Source organism: Cornus florida, unplaced genomic scaffold (assembly GCF_030987335.1).
Source record: "Cornus florida cultivar Cherokee Brave unplaced genomic scaffold, ASM3098733v1 CherokeeBrave_3.0.0_Hap2_Chr08, whole genome shotgun sequence".
NCBI lineage: Eukaryota > Viridiplantae > Streptophyta > Magnoliopsida > Cornales > Cornaceae > Cornus > Cornus florida.
The window spans coordinates 41156312-41168701 of record NW_026775578.1 but is presented as its reverse complement, the minus strand read 5'-3'; the positions used below and the strand labels follow the sequence as shown (position 1 = coordinate 41168701).

The following is a 12390-nucleotide window of genomic DNA, read 5'->3' as shown; positions in this document are numbered from 1 at the left end:
ATCAGGTTCTTCTCAAAGTGTTGCCTATGAAGGGTGTAATGTGTTTTGGGAAGAAATGGAAGTTGTCTCCGCGATTTGTTGGTCCATTCATGATTATGGATCGAGTGGGAGCTGCCGCTTATCGGTTGGCACTTTTGGATAATTTGAATCGCATACATAACGTATTCCATGTTTTCATGTTACGAAAATTTCTGCGAGATGAGGATCGGTATCAGCATATCGATGATGGAAAGATTGAGTTGCAGCCGGATGTAACTTATTTAGAGCCACCGTGTCGTGTTGTCGACCATCGGGATCAAATCATTCGTCACAAGGTTATCCCTTTGGTCAGTGTTCTGTGGCGTCATCACAATGAGGCTGAGTATACGTGGGAACGGGAGGATGTCATTCGCTCGTAATTTCCTGAATTATGGAAAAAAAAGTAAAAGCGAATTCCGAGGACGGAATTTCTTTTGTTAGGGGGGGAAGAATGTACTACCCCTAATTTTAAAAGGATAGTCCAGCTATTTATTTAATTGTTTTATTGCGTTTTAATTTATTTTTAATTGTGTAATTGCGTTTTATGCATTTTATTTAATTGTGAGTTTGGTTGATTTGATTGTGAATTATGTAAATGACTTGTATTATTTGGTTGTTTTCTTTAATTGTTTATTTAGTTGGATTTTGTTTTAAATTGACTTAATTATATCTTAAATTGTTTTCTTTATTCATTAATTGTTTTCTTATAATGGTTTAAGTGTGTAAATTAATTATTGAAATTTAGGGTTTTGTTTTAGTTTTCTTTTCCTTGTAGCCGACTTAGTTATCCGTCTTTTATTACACTTAGAATTAGGTTTTGGAGGAAGCCTTTAAATACATCATTAAGGGTCTGCTTAGGGTTTTAGAACGCTATTCACGGCATACTGGAAACAGAGAGACGTATAGAGGAGTCTGGGAGAGAATAAAGAGGGAAAAACCAAAGGATTGCCGGAAAAGCTTAGGAGAAAGACGTTAAGATTTTTAAACCAAATCTCACAGGCAAGTTCTATAACTAACTCTATCTCTTTGGCATGTGTTCTTTGCATCCATAATTCAGTCCCAGGATGAATTAAAGTTAAATTAATTTGGTTGCACGATTATTTGTTTCAAAACAGTATGGGTTCTTGTATGTGTTTTTCTATTTGCGTTGAAACTGTTTCTGCTTGATTCTCATTCTAATTGAACTTGATTATTAAGTAATGAATTTATTAAATTCTGGAACACACTAGGGCTTATTTTAATCAGTAGAAACCATTAAAGTGGAGGACTGTTAACACTGGGCATCACCGGAGAAGACGCAGTTGAAGGAAACTAGCATATAGGAGGGGAGGAGAAAGGAGGCGGCTCCATGAAAACTTGGAGCTGGCTCAAAGTGACTTGGAGCCGGCTCTAAGTGGTTTGGAGCCGGCTCCATCTTGTTTGGAGGCGGCTCCAACTTGGTTGGTGCCGGCTCCTTCGAGGGTTTTCAGTTTTTTGGTTTTCTACGAGACTGTTAGCTACTGTGCTTGGATTAATGGGTTTCTAGGGTTAACTGAGGGTTAATTAGAGGTTCTCAGTGATGTTTAAATTCCTATTAAAACTTCAGATGGCATGGAAATACATGTTATACCATAAGAGGTTAGTATAAGGGACAGTATAAAACTTTTAAGAAAGTTTACATGGTTGCTTTGTTGCGGATGATTCAAGTTGTTTAATTTTAAATTAGCAATTGAAATAGGAGTTTGATATTTAAATCATGTAGCAGGAGTATAAGATTAAGCATGTCAACTTACATAAATTCTGTGGTGCTTAATAAGGAATTAGTTGATGTTTACAAGTTTGTGGTTCTTATCAACTTACTGAGTATGATGGTATAATTACAAGCAAGCATGTTAATATTATTATTATTATGCTTATTGTGGATTACAGGATGGTTATATTTATTCTCTGCGCTTTAAATTTGTTAGAGAATCATGTACTAGTAGTATTGGACAAGCATGCTATTTTACACATTCTTGTTATACTTGCATTGGATATGTCGATATTGATATGTTTACTGTTATCTATATTATCAACACTGGATGGATGGTTAGTGTGCACCGGAATGGGATGGTGACATGCTAGGGGGATTGGCTCAAAAATGCTAAGTCCTACCTACTCGGGATTAAGGGATGGATTAACTACAAAAGTTAAGTCCTACCTGTATTTTGTGTCAGATCACTAAACAGTTGAGTGACACATTGGTTTGGAATGGATTTTAAATATATTTTTGTGGTGCCACGATATGAGCCTGAGTCTCAGAGTCATTGGTTAGGGAGCGTATATGCATTGGGATGCATAGCTGGCTATGATGGTTAGATGTGTACCCTGCTAGGTCTAGATAATCATGCCCACCTCAGGTGCGTTTTGCATGGTGCCTACTAGTCAGGTTGAGACGGGCTTGTAATCCAGTGAGAGTCCTGTAGTGTGAATATATATATATATATTTACGGACTATTTAGTTATTGTTGGATTGGTTAGAATGTACATGCGTATCGGGTCTCTACTTGGATTATAGTATAGTAGAACTTGCTAGTGGGCCTGACCCACTTATCGTTTTTCAAGTATCGGACGGTTCCAATCTTAGAGCTTGTTCGGGCTGAGCAGAGACGATCTTCCATTCTACCGACGACGTAGGATTTCATTCCATATGTTAGATTTGGATTTAATCTATTATTAAGGGTCCACTAGAAATGGATTCCCGAGTTGTAAAATTGTTGGAGGATTCTTTTTAAGAAGGTTTTGGATTATTGGATTTAAGTTTTTACTTTAAAGAATTTCATTTTAGCTTCTTTCAGCTTTTTATATTTATTCTTAATTCATTTTGTCATCTGTGTTCGTTTTTAAAATATTAATTGTTTGATATTCCCTCGGGTTTAGGACTGGGCTTGATCAACTCGTGTCTCAGATCCGAGGGGTATCACACCTAGGTCATTGGAGGTGACATTTAACCTACCTATATAAGGAATATGAGCCATTCTTGAGAAATAGAGAGATAGACATACACTAGAGACACAATTTCCATATTCTATTCTTAGTGAGGAAGAAAAAAAGAGGAGAGGCTAGAGACACAAGTTTGGAGTTCTTCCATCAACCAAGAAGAGGAGCAATTTCTACCATGGAGTTAGCTCTTGAGGGTTGGAGGACATCATCCATGAGTGGCTAGACATCCTCTTGGGGCTAGAGTTAGCCCTAAGCATACTTTCTACATCTTGATTTATGTATTTTTTAGGGGATTTGTATTGTGATATATGTTTTGACATATTTATATACATAGATCTTGTTTATTCAATGATTTGTGTGGTTTAATGCTTCTAATTGATCATTTCATTCTATCCATATGTCTATGTATGCTAGAATAGATGTTCATGTGTTTGTCTCTATATTTTGTGTTATTGATGTATGTCTATGTGTATTGATGCTATAGAACTAGAGATTGTCAAGACATAGTGCTTAATAGAATGCTCTTGTGGTTTATTTGTTGGTTCATATTCATTTCTTGATGGATTGTGTCTCTCCCTTAGTTTAATTAGTTTAATTTCATGTCATTAGCTTAAATTATAGTGTAGTTGTAGTTTAGATGTTAAATGGGAGGACAATCCATGCTTGTTGTTTGATATTCCATATTTATAAAAACAAGTAGCATATGTCTCTAACCTTGTGATGTGTTTGGATTGTGAGCTTAAAGAAAGGATTAATGACTTAGTTTTATATATTGTGCTATCCACCATGTTGCTTAGACAATATATACTTAATTGGTCATCCATGCTTGTTGAAACAACCACACACACACACACTATTGTTGTAATACATGCTTTCCCCTTCATTAATCATTCATTAAGGGTGTAGAAAAGTTATGCTTAGTAGTGATCTCTAAATCCCAAAATCTCTCTCTTATTTTCTCTCTATTACATTTAATTGAATACTTTAGTTTAAATTGCATCTTAGTGTAATCTAATCACCAACCAATCTTTTGATCACTCGACCTACTAACCCTAATCTCGATTCCACAACCTAATACGACCCACCAATCCCTTGGAACAATCCCTACTCGCCCTAACTATATTTTTAGTGAAAGGTAGTAGTAACATATTATAAATGTAAAACTTGGCCACACTCATCTTAGTAGTCCAAAACATCACTTTTGCAAGCTTTGGTCCCGACACCACCAAAATGTAGTAATCTCTTAAGCTTTCTAGAAGATCCATTAACAAGCGTTAGGTCAATGACTCCTAAACCGGAAGGCTTTAGGGCATTAGGTGTAAAGACACCCTTAAAGACTTACAAGCTCAAATCAACTAGGTTACAAATCAAAACAACTATTGTTCTATCATTTCCCACTTTCCCACATTGGTGAGAAGCACTCACTTTTCTTTTCTTTTCTTTTTTTTTTTTTTTTGGTGATGGCCCTCCACTTTTCATGTGAGAGTTTAGTACTTAATGAGGCAGAAATCCCGATTACTTCGTAAAGGGTTTGTTATTTAGCATGCAAAGTCATTTGTCAAGAATGAAAGCTTTCAAAGTCTACTAACTCAATTGAGATATAACTAAAACATTAATCAATTAAGCATGTACCCAACAAATTGAATGCTAGTGTGCACAAGTGCAAGTTTAGAATTCTAGAATTAACTCTCAAAGTATTTTCAACCAACAAGATGATGTGTACCACAAAAGCAAACATGATGTCAAAAATTAAAATTTATCCTTAAATGACATCCTAGAGCATACAAGAAGTATTAGACTCTAACAACTTACTTTTCAAAGGCATTATGCATCAAAAGTTTGAAATCATTGCCAAGTACATCTCCAATCTCATCATGCATTTAAAGCTCAACTTAAAATAGAATGAATCTTATCATGCATTTAAAGCTCAACTTAAAATAGAATGAATCATGATGGCCTTACCCTCAAACTTAAACTGTACATTGTCCGCAATGTGTAATGAGAACAATGAAAAATGATGGAAAGAGTATACCATGACGATGAAATCTGGCAATAATCCATTATGAAAGATGTCTCCCCTAAACTTGGATGTAAAAACCTACTAGAATAACCACACTAGCAACTCAAGCCCTTGGTAAAAGATGAAAACATGCATAACCAAGCAGAAAGATATAACGATAAGACATACTTTTGAAATTTTTTTAATTATTATTATTATTATTATTATTATTATTATTATTTTAAAAAATAAATAAAGAAAAAAAAAATGTATATACAACCTATAAATAAATAAATAAAATGAACCAAATTTAACGTCTTGCTAGAGACGGAATGCTAATGAGAAATTTTTTTTATTATTATTTTTTTGTTATGTAATTTTTTTAATTATTTAATTTTTTAATAAATTTTTTTATTATTTAATTTTTTTTTTGTTATGCATTTTTCTTTTTATTATTTAATTTTTTTTGTTATGTATTTTTCTTTTTTATTATTTTATTATTTTTTATGTACAAGCAAAAGAGAACGACGAAGCCAAAATCGCCGGAGAACAGCGATGCCGAAATCGCCGGAGAACGATAAAGGGCTAATCACGAGCTCGCCGGAAGGAACCCAGCCGGAATCGCTGGATAAGAACCATCCAATCAAAATCGTCGGAGAAAACGGCGAATCACGAGCTCGCCGGAAGATAACCCAGTTGCGATTGAAGAAGAACCCAGCTGCGATAGCCGGAAAAGGAACAGCCGCGAGCAGAGAAGAACCCAGCCGCGACGCCGCAAAGACCCAGCCGAAATCGCTAGAGAAAACTGCGATTCGCAAGCTCAGAACCCGTCGGTGCAGCGAATCACGGCCGACTAACCAGCCCAGAAACCGTAACCTAGAAACCGCAACCCAGAAATCGGCGAAAATCGTCGACCAAATCAAAATCGCCGGAGAAAACGGCGATTCACAAGCTCGCTGGAAAGACCCACAACCCAGAAACCGTCGGCGCAGCGAATCACGGCCGAAGAGACATTACTCGCGACGTCGCTGTTTTTCAGACCTACAACCTACCAAATCGGCAACCCCACCCTTGTAATCGCACCCAATCGAAACCCAAAGAGGCTACACAAAGGGTAAACCTCAACCCCTCGGCGGAAAAGAAATCAGAACCATGGCGCCGACAATCACGGCCGCGACACCACGGAAGAGAAGAGCGAACCGTGAGGGTTGGACTAGAAATTCGAATTGGAGGTGGGTGAAGGGTTTCGCAGGGAAGGAAAAGAATTGGTGAGGATGGATGAAGGAATTGAGAGTGGAGATTGGAGATTTTGGGTGAAGAGATTTGCAGGGAGGAGAAGAATAATTGATTTGAGGATGGAAAGTGGGTAGTGATTGGAGGCTAGAGAGAAGGGGCGCTCGATCTCTTTTTAGTGAGGGATCGATGTTTTTAGACAAAAAAAATGGCCCCTTTACTGTGTAATGAGAAAGTGAAGGCACAAGTAAAAAGGGCTCGATTCACGTGGTTGGGGATCAATCCACTTGGGTAATTTTTTTTGTTGCTCTCTACGAAAGAATGGGATTTTTTATTTTTTATTTTTTTTAACACAAAATTAGAAAGAAATATATATACTAAAATAAAATATATATAAAAATAATAATAAATTGAAATAAAATCAAATACTAACTTACACTACCCATTATAATTTTTTATTTATTTATTATTATTATTATTATTATAATATATATATAATAAAGCAAAACTAAAAAGAATATATATAAACTAAAATGAAATATATATAATAATAATAATAATAATAATAATAATAATAAAATTAAATCAAATACCAACCTACACTACCCATTATAATTTTTTTTATTTGTTATTTATTTTTTTTTCTTTTTGAATTTAAAAATGCATAAATGTACAAAAGGAAAAAGAAAAAATAAAATAAAATAAAATAATAATAAAATGTAAATTAACATGCAACGAAGGAGAAACTCGATACAACTAGTGTTTAACGTCGCTAGAAAGATGTGAAATGATCTCAATCTTCAAAGTAAATGGGATCCACCAAGAGAACGGATTCCACATTCCTTTGAAGAGCTTGTCCATCAATGTATGGTTTAAGCCTTTGACCATTAACTTTGAAGGTCCCTTCATCTTTTAGATTTTTAAGTTCAACTGCCCCATGAGGTGAGATGGAGATGATTAAATAAGGGCCTTCCCATTTGGTTCGAAGCTTTCCAAGGAAGAATTTGAGCCTAGAGTTGAATAACAAGCCTTTTGACCGGCCTCAAAAGACTTTTTCACAATATGTTTATCATAAAATGCTTTTGTCATTTCCTTGTAGATTTTTGAACTATCATAGGCATCATTTCGCAATTCCTTTAGCTCATTGATTTGGAGTAAACGGTCATTTTCAGCCTTATCAAGATCAAAGTTGAGTTTTTTTATCGGTTAAAGTGCTTTGTGTTCTACCTCAACCGGAAGATGACAAGGCTTCCCATAAACAAGTCTATATGGAAACATGCCTATTGGAGTCTTGTAAGCGGTTCGATAAGCCCACAAAACATCATTCAATTTCCTTGACCAATCTTTTCGGGTCAGATTGACAGTTTTCTCAAGAATATACTTGATTTCCCTATTTGACACCTCGACTTGCCCACTTGTTTAGGGATGGTAGGGAGTGGCCACTTTATGTGTGACAGAATTTCAAAAAGAGTTTCTTCAAGAATTGATTGCAGAAATGTTTTCCTCCATTACTTATCATGGCCCTTGGCATACCAAAACGAGCAAAAATGTTTGATTTAACGAATGCAATTACCACGAAGTGGTCATTCGTTTTAGTAGCACAAGCCTCAACACATTTTGAAACATAATCAACGGCAACAAGAATGTATTGAAAGTCATAAGACATTGGGAATGGTCCCATAAAATCTATGCCCCATACATCGAAGATTTCAACCACGAAGACTGAAGTTAAAGGCATCATGTCTCTCTTTGACATTGATCCTAACTTTTGGCATCGAACACACACCTTGCAAAAGTTATAGGCATCTCGGTGGATAGTGGGCTAGAAGATCCCACTTTGAAGAACTTTCAAAGCTGTCTTTTTTTCACTAAAATGCCCACCACAAGTAAGTGTGTGACAAAACACAAGGACGCTCGGAACTTCACTTTCCGACACACATCTCCTTATGATTTGATCCAGGCAATAATAAAAAAGAATAGGATCTTCCCAATAGTATTTTCGGATGTTAGCAAAGAATCAGTCCTTTTCTTGTTTTGACCAATTAATGGGAAGTTTGTTGGTTGCAAGATAGTTAACAATGTCGGCGAACCAAGGCAACATCCCATTTGAGATTTGAAAGAGTTGGTCATCCAGAAATGATTCATGAATTTCAAGATTTGGAGAAGATTCAACCATTAATCCAGACAGATGATCGGCAACGACATTGTCGGAGCCCTTTTTGTCCTTGATTTCAAAGTTAAATTCTTGAAGAAGTAGGATCCATCTTATCAAGCGAGGTTTGGTTTCCTTTTTCATTAAAAGATGCCTAAGAGCGGCCTAATCGGAAAACACAATTACCTTGGATCCTAAGAGATATGACCTAAATTTATCAAAGGCATATACTACGGCAAGTAATTCTTTCTCGGTGGTAGAATAATTCAATTGGGCACCTGAGAAAGTCTTACTCGCATAGTATATAGCACATTATTGCTTACCTACCCTTTGCCCCAAAACAGCACCCATTGCGAAGTCAAAAGTGTCACACATAATCTCAAATGGTAATGACCAATTTGGAGGTTGCATGATGGGAGCGGATGACAGAAGAGTGCGAAGTTGATGAAAAACATTTAGGCATGTTTCATTAAAGACAAATGGAGTCTCCTTGGCAAGAAGGTTGCACAAGGGTCTTGCAATTTTGCTAAAGTCTTTGATGACCGGCGATAAAAATCGGCATGTCCTAGAAATGAGCAGATTTCTCTCACCGTAATAGGTGGAGACAATTCGAAAATCAGCTCAACTTTCGCTCTATCTACTTCTATTCCTCTTTTAAAGATGACATGTCTAAGCACGATTCCTTCTTGAACCATGAAATGGCTCTTTTCTCAACTTAATACAAGATTAGTCTCACGACATCTTTGAAGCACTTTTTTGAGATTTTAGAGACACGAATCAAATGAGGACCCAAAAATCGAGAAGTCATCCATGAAGACTTCTAAATACTTCTCCACCATGTCTGAAAAAATTGACATCATACACCTTAAGAAAGTGGCAGGAGCATTGCACAATGCAAAAGGCATCCATCGATAAACAAATGTACCGAAGGGATATGTAAATGTGGTCTTTTCTTGATCCAATGGATCTAGGGCCACTTAATTGTACCCCGAGTAACCATCTAGGAAGCAATAGTATTGTTGTTCGGCCAATCTTTCCAAGATTTGGTCAATGAAAGGCAATGAAAAATGGTCTTTCCTAGTGGCGAAATTCAGCTTTCGGTAATCTATGCAAACACGCCATGAAGTGGCGGTGCGTTTTGAAATAAGACCACCCTTAGCATTTTCAACAACTGTGATTCCTGATTTTTTAGGAACCACTTGAGTTGGACTAACCCACTTGGAATCAGAGATAGGATGAATGATTCCCGCATCTAAAAGTTTCACAACCTCCTTCATGACTACTTCCTTCATATTTGGGTTGAATCTCCTTTGAGCATCCCTAAATGGCCTTTCATCCTCTTCAATGTGTATGTGATGCATACAAATAGAAAGGTCAATGCCATTTAGGTCAGCCACACTCCATCCAATGGCTTCTTTGTTAACTTTAAGAACTTCCAAAAGATCATTCTCTTGGTCATTTTCAAGATTTGAAGCAATGATAACCGGAAGAGTCTCTTTTGGGCCTAAGAAGGCGTATTTGAGATTAGATGGAAGAGGCTTAAGCTCAAGAGTAAGAGGAGAGATGAGAAAAGGAACCGGTGGAGTACTAGAGAGTGAAGGAAGAGATTCTTTCTTGCTTTTCCAAGGTGGGAAATCCAAAGTGGCCACAGAGTTCATCAAAGCATTCACCTCACTTATGGATCCTTCTATATCAAAACCACAACTTTCAAACATTTCACAAAGGCACGCCTCAAGAGGGTCCTTAGATAGAATAGAGGGAAGAGTCTCCTCTATGGTTTCATCTAAAATATCCACTAGGAAACACTCGTCTTCATCTGTGGGATGTTGACTCACATTGAAAACATTAAGCTTAACCATCATGTTACCAAAAGAGATATCCATAATGTCAGATCTATAATTAATGGTGGCATTGGCAGTGGCAAGAAATGGTCTTCCTAGGATAACTGGAATGTGATTGGTAAGATTAGGGATTGGCTCAGTATCAAGTACCACAAAATCAACCGGAAAATAAAATTAATCAACCTTAATTAAAACGTCCTCAACAATTCCCCTCGGTTTCTTAATTGATCTGTCGGCTAGTTGGATTACTACCGATATTGGCTTCAAGTCCCCTAATCCTAATTGCAAGTAAATAGAGTAGGGAATGAGATTGATACTTGCACCTAAATTAAAGAGAGCTCTACGAATCTTTTGGTTTCCAATAACACAAGAAATGGTCGAAGCACCAGGATCCTTGAACTTAGGAGGAGTGTTAGACAGAATGATGGAACTCATTTGTTCCGTTAAAAGCACTTTCTTAAGGTCTCTTCCCTTGCTCTTCCTCTTTTGTGTGCACAAGTCCTTCAAAAACTTTGCATATGGTGGAATTTGCCTAATTGCATCTAGAAGAGAAAGATTAATTTTCACTTGTTTAAACACTTCCATCATGTCATGAATTTTTCCTTCTTGTCTCCCAAATAATGAAGTCTCTCTCAAAGCTTGAGGAAATGGAACTTTTAGCTCATAAGGCTTCTCTAATTGGGGAGATGATGATGAAGATAATGGAATGTCCTTTTTGTAACCACTAGCATCCAAGGGAGTAAGAATATGATTTTGAATGGAATGGATGCAACCACTAAGTTGTGTCAATTCACTATCCTCCTGAGGTACCTCTACCTTATTATCCACTTTCTTACCACTCCTCAAGGTAGTAATTGCTTGAACTTGCTCATTTCCAAAAAATTCCGATGAAGGACTTGCTTGTGCCATAAATTGCCCCTTAGGATTGGTCTCAGTTTGACTAGGCAACTTACCTTTCTCTCTCACATTTAAAGAATTAGCTAATTGTCCGATTTGAGCTTTAAGCTTTGTAATTGATTGAGAGTGAGAATGAAACAATTGATTATCTTTTCGAATATCACCTAAGGTTTGCAAGACCTTGTCCTCAAAAATGGGACTCTTAGGAGGCGTTTGATTTGGATTAGAGTAAGATTGAGAATTTAATGCTTGAGGATGAGAGTATTAAGAATTTGATGCTTGAGGATGAGAGTATTGATTCACATTGTGAGGATAGAATGAAGGACGGTAACCTTGAGAATTTTGATTTTGATATTGGAGATGTGGGGGAACATATTTTGCTTGGTAACCTTGAGTTTGAGGATGGTTTGCACCGTCTCTTTGATTTTTCCATGTAAAGTTTGGATGATTTTTCCACCCCGAATTGTAAGTATTAGAATAAGGGTTGTTCTCTTGATGAATGAAAGCTGCATTTGCTTGTTCTTGAGACTCACTTGGTATGATTTGTCCAAGAGGGCAATTTGAAGTATGGTGAGTGTAACTAGAACAAGTCATACACATTTCACCGGACTAATGAGGATAAGATTGAATTACCAGTCCTTGATTCAAAAGGAATGTATCAAACCTTTGAGTAAGATTTTTGACCTCGGCGGCAATTTCCATGGAAAAGTCTATTTGATTTAGAGCTTTATTTCCTTTCACATTTGCTAGGTGACCACCCTAGAAGATGAAGATCTATACATTGAGTTTGCACTCATTTTTTTGAAAAGATTCCAAATTTCATCTTCATTTCTTTCAATGTAGCTGCCACCACAGGAAGCATCAACAATGCCCTTATTAGCATCGGATAAACTTGAAAAGAAACATTGAACTAATTGCCACTTAGGAATATCATGATATGGACACTTTCATAGTAAGTCATTCAAACGTTCCCATGCTTCATGAAGGGGTTTTCCTTCTTCTTGTTTAAATTCACGAATGAAAGTTCTCATTGAATCAGTTCGACTCGCGGGATAGTACTTTTTTTAGGAATTCTTGTTGCAATTGTGCCCAAGAGGTGATTGTATTTAATCGCAAATTGTTGAACCAATATTTAGCTTTATCCCGAAGAGTGAAAGGGAAAAACTTCATTTTTAGGACTTCTTCCGGAACATCCGTGATTTTCACGGTGGAACAAATTTCCAAGAACTCATCTAAATGTTTATAAGGCTCTTCATTGCTCAACCCATAGAAAAGGGGGCACATGTTAA

General features: G+C 36.6%; 1 pseudogene; it reads left to right on the top strand.

The window, feature by feature from the left end:
• Positions 1-12028: 12028 nt before the first annotated feature.
• LOC132272133 (small nucleolar RNA R71) lies at positions 12029-12126 on the top strand (annotated as a pseudogene).
• Positions 12127-12390: the final 264 nt, after the last annotated feature.